Here is a 5,221-nt window from a genome sequence, read left to right as displayed (position 1 = left end):
CTTCGCATTTATTACAAAAAGAGCAACATGTAGTAAAGACGAAGGAAATTTTACTACGAAAAGCGTGTGAAAAAGTGGAAGGAAATTTTCCTACCAAATTCATATAAATATTATTTTCGTAGGAAATCTGGAAGGAAACGGAGAAGAATAGTGTAGGAAAAAGTGCGGATGGAATTTGGTAGGAATTTTTCCTACTAAGTACCTTCGGGTATAGGTTTGAAGTTAACGGCGTAGGAAAACGGAAGAGAAAAGGAAGGAAAACTTTTTGTAGGAAAATAGAAGGATCGTTGATTTGTAAGAAATTATTAGGAAAACTTGTTTGTAAGATATTGGTAGGAAATTAGAAGGTTAACTTTTCATATTAGTCGCTATTTAAGAAAATCAAATTTTTCAAATTTTAACCTCAAACCTAAATCATAGACTCTAAACCTTGAACTTTCAATTCTTAATCTTTAAAAATACAATTCATAAAGTATAAAAACAAGTTTAAAAAAAAAAAAAAACAAATCATAACCATCATATATATGCAAAATCAAGCTTTAAATCTTGTAAGAAAATCAAATTACTACAATATATCCAAAAACTGAGATCTAACACTTAAAAAAATTATAGTTTCTCAAATCTTATATTTTTCTCAAAACTTAACCCCAAATCTTAAACCTATATATACCCCAAATCCTATATATCAAACCCTATAATTTAATTTTTAAACCTATATAATGCATATAGAGAAATTAAATCATAAATTATTTAACCAAAATATAACCGTTATATATGTATAAAACCAATATGTAAAACTATTTAGTATTTACATATAATTCAATCTTTCCAAAAAAATATTTAATTATAAAATATAAACATTTTAAAACCTAAAACTAATCATTTTTACATGTAAATCAAATCACAAAATTTACATCTCATTTCCTGAATTATGAACTGAAAATTGCAAAGTATTTGAAATTATAAAGTTGTAATCCAAGTAATTTACTCTTTAAATAATAAAGTGAACTTCCAGAAATAGTATAGTTGATGCTATTGGGCTCATTTAGTCTAAGGCCTTAAGAAGTTTTGTATCACTTCGGCTTTTCATTGCCAACAAAAGAAAGAAAAATAACAAAAAAAACCCTTACCCTAGATCTGTGCCCTCCTTTCCTTAGCACAACACTTAAAAAAAAAGCACCATCACTCTCCTAACACTTCGTCCGAACATAGTTCAGAGGAACTCTCACTCTCATTTCTCTTGTTCTAATCGCGATGACTATGACCGCCCAAGCCTCCGACCGTCGTCTCCCATGTCCAGTCGAATTGAATCTGCCGGGTAAGTCTTTTTCTCTACTCATCTCTCCTTTTCACTATGACTTCTCAAAAAAACTTATTAGACCTAAACATTTCAGACCCACATAATGAATCTCTGTTGAAGATTGTTATTAACTCTTCCTCATTAGTTTTCTCGTCTCTGCTCTCAATTCCACAAGCAATTCCCTGTAATTTAAAACCCTGATTTTGCGTCTCAATCTCGAAAAAACCCAGCTTTTTCTTAAATTCGAAGACTTTGTGATTCTCGAGTTTCGTATTTGTCTTTGCCCTTCAAGTTCTGTGTGTATAGCTTGTGTTTTATTCTGATTTTGAATAGATTAGATTTCAATTCGTGAAGCAAGCCTCACTAGTTTTGTGTCTACAGTTTTTGTTTTTATTTTGATCTTGAACAGATTAGAATTCATGTTATCTAGACTGAGATAATGTTTTATTTTGTTTTTTGTGATTTCAATCTCGAAAAATGTAATTTTCTGATCATGTCCTATTGTTCTTAGGTGGAAGATGATGTTTGGGTTACAGAGAAAGCCACAGCCAATAACACTCTTAGATATCGCTAATGATGTACAACTTTATTTCAGAGCGTAAGGTAATTGATAGACATTTTTTTTTATCCTACTGTATCTTTTGCTATTAAGGTACACTATATCCACTTTGCTACTTATTGCTCTGAGACGTTTATTAAATCTGTCAAGAGTCATTTGTTTTGTCACGTGATCTTGTGTGGAATTGGCTGATCCATCTATTTTGATTGAGTGGCGTGTTGGAATCGTGGACTTCATATATCTATTTAACTCTTTAATTTCGGTTGCGTTTGCAGGTACAAAGCTGCTAAGGCTGATCCCCTGTGCTATGAGGTACTTCTAGCGCCCTAGTCAATTGCTGCATGTTATTTTTAGTTACCATGGGATGTTGTAGAGCTAATATGGGAAGATAAAATTCTCCTTATCACACTATAGTGGTACATACATGATGTAGCTTATGTAGATAGCTGGAAACTGTTACAAGGATATGATTTTGTAATCTATCCTTTCAGGCTTTGGAATGCCATATTGAAAGTTATATGCTTACATATTGAAAACTTTTATAGTTTCCTGCTCTCTTTTATTGTTCTTTTTAATTTAATGATCTTATTTGTTTATGTGAAGGTGTAAACGATTTTAACTTACTAATCAACACAATGAGTTATGTCATTTTCAATTTAGTAATGAACCCAATTTGTTCTGTCCTTATATCCAAGTTTATTATACTTGAAACAGCCCTCAGATTTATGATATGTTCTTATATGGATTTATAAAGGTTTTCTTAGATTAGAACTGTTTCAGAAATCTCTACTCACTCTTAATATCACCATTGTCACAATACGTTTAGTAAGTATTATCTTTAGTAGTTTCCAATACACTATCTTTCACTCCTTGCTTAAAGTGATTTGTATTGTTTATTTCCAGCTGCGTGCTAGCCAAGAGTTTCTACAACACAAGGCTGACCAGCTAGCCAAGAGTTTCTACAACACAAGGCTGACCAGCAGCGTGGTTATGATTATAGTAGTCCTAGCTACTCGTTGGATGACTTAACGAGGGTTCAACGGCAAGCATGGTTTCGTGAATTGCGACAATCCCCGAAGATGAAGATGAAGACGAGACACAAGAGTAATGCATTTCGGTTTCTTTTCAAACTTAAACATTTTTATAATTTTTAGGTTGTTTGTTGTATCAACACTTTGTTTGTATTACATTGATGTTTCTATTTATAATTATCTGTTTTTTTTTTCATAGTTTCAATTTTTTTTAAACAATTTAATAATAATTTATAATCGATTTTTAAATGAATTATGTAGTTTAATGAATTTTAAGTATTTCCTACCATTTCCGGTCTAAGGAATGTTGGAGGGTATTTTTTTGAAGGAAAATTTGTAGGAATCTGGAGTGAATAAATTTGTAGGAAATTGGAATGAATAGAGTTTTCGTAGGAAAATAGCAGGCAAAGTTTTGGTAGGAAATTAGAAGGAAAACGTTTCCTACGCTTTATTTGAAGGAAAACGGTCAGAAATACCCTTCGCCTTTCCTACGAAAATACCTACAAAAGTTCCTTCGGCGAGTTTTTGGTAGGAAATTTTCCTACCAATATCTTACCATCTACGATTTCCTACGGGCGATTTCCTACCATTTTATTTGTAGGAATATCGTAAGAAACGGCTGTTTCCTACCATTTTTTCACGCAAATGGCTGTAGGAAATCGTTGTTTTTCTTGTAGTGTTTATAAGATTTTGGTAAGAAATTAGAAGGTTAATTCTATATTGTTGCTAAAATCAATTTCTCAATCGTTTCCAATTTTTAAAATATTTTCTTCATGCATAATTTATAGTATTGATTGATAATCTTAGTTTTCATTCATAATCCCACAAATTAACAGTAATATTATATTAAATTTTCCATTTTAAAATATTTTTTTCTAAAACTATTATAATCTTAATTTTCATTCATAATCTCACACATTGACAGTAAAATTATATTAAATTTTCAATTTAAAAATACATTGTTATCTAAAACTATTATAATCTTAATTTTCATTCATAATCTCACACATTGACAGTAAAATTATATTAAAATTTCAATTTTAAAATACATTGTTATCTAAAACTATTATAATCTTATTTTTCATTCATAATCTCACACATTGACAGTAAAATTTTATTAAAATTTCAATTTTAAAATACATTGTTATCTAAAACTATTATAATCATGATTTTTATTCATAATCCCACACATTAACAGTAAAATTCTATTAAATTTTAAATTTTTAAAAACATTGTTTTCTAAAACTATTATAATCTGAATTTTCATTCATAATCCCACACATAAACAGTAAAATTATATTAAAATTTCAATTATTAAAATTATTGTTTTGTAAAACTATTATAAATTTATTACTTCCACAATTTAATTTGGGCCTGTAACATAAAAAATTGGTTTAAATAATTATAATTAGGCCAGCAAATTAGTTAATGGGCCATATATTGATCTATTAAGAAAAATAACAAACCCTATCCTCTCCCACGCCGCCGTTCAACTCGAGAAATCATCTCCTGTGCCCTTTTTCACATTTTTCATTCATTATCTCCCTTATTAATCTCAATAGCCCTCCTTCATTAATGAAAATATGTCATCCCCAAACTACCCCTCTTTATTTTCTTTTTCTATTAATTACTTTAATTAAGAAAAAACAACAAAAAAAACAAAAAAAAAATCAGAACCCGACGAACAACGATCCTCATCGATTTCGCCGTCGGCGATTCTTCGTTGGAGCTCTCCAATATCAACGTTTCTTCATCTCTTTCGAACGGTATCAAGCTCTCCTTCAATTTGCAGGTGTGTTCTTCTACATAGGAGTAAGTTCTTGATTGAATATTTTAGATTTTGGATTTTGGAAATCTAGATTGGATTTTGCTTGAAAAGTTTAGCACATTAGGTGTTTTACTATGGGTTCTGGGTCGATTGAGCTAATTAGTTGATAAAAAATGGATTTCAGTGCTTGAATCGTAGTGAATTGCAGAGTTTAGAACACGAGACATTCGATTTGATTTTGAGTATAACTAGTAAAACTAGTAATACTGGTTATATTAGTATAACTAGTAAAACTGGTAATACTGATTACTGTAGTATAACTGGTAGTATTACTGATTGAGTTTGTTGGAATTGTTTTGGCAGGACACGATGAGCGAAAACGTTAGTATATATTTTAAGTGTGAAGGTCAAATTTATAGTATAATGTTCAAGACACAAGTGAGGGATATAACATTGTTGATGTTAAAAGCAAGGATAAACAAGAAGCTTGGATATGTTGAGAACCACATTCAATTGGATTTGAGCTATTATCCGCTAGTGGTAGGTGTAGTAGAAAAGTGTGA

General features: G+C 30.3%; 1 long non-coding RNA gene across 1 annotated transcript; it reads left to right on the top strand.

Moving 5' to 3' along the window:
• Positions 1-1,117: 1,117 nt before the first annotated feature.
• Positions 1,118-3,088, top strand: LOC111831392. Its single transcript, XR_002834581.1, has 4 exons — positions 1,118-1,318; positions 1,812-1,903; positions 2,135-2,171; positions 2,763-3,088. It is a non-coding gene; the product is annotated as an uncharacterized LOC111831392 (long non-coding RNA).
• Positions 3,089-5,221: the final 2,133 nt, after the last annotated feature.

Source organism: Capsella rubella, unplaced genomic scaffold, assembly GCF_000375325.1.
Source record: "Capsella rubella cultivar Monte Gargano unplaced genomic scaffold, Caprub1_0 scaffold_8, whole genome shotgun sequence".
NCBI classification, from domain to species: domain Eukaryota; kingdom Viridiplantae; phylum Streptophyta; class Magnoliopsida; order Brassicales; family Brassicaceae; genus Capsella; species Capsella rubella.
This window is presented reverse-complemented; position numbering and strand designations above follow the sequence as displayed.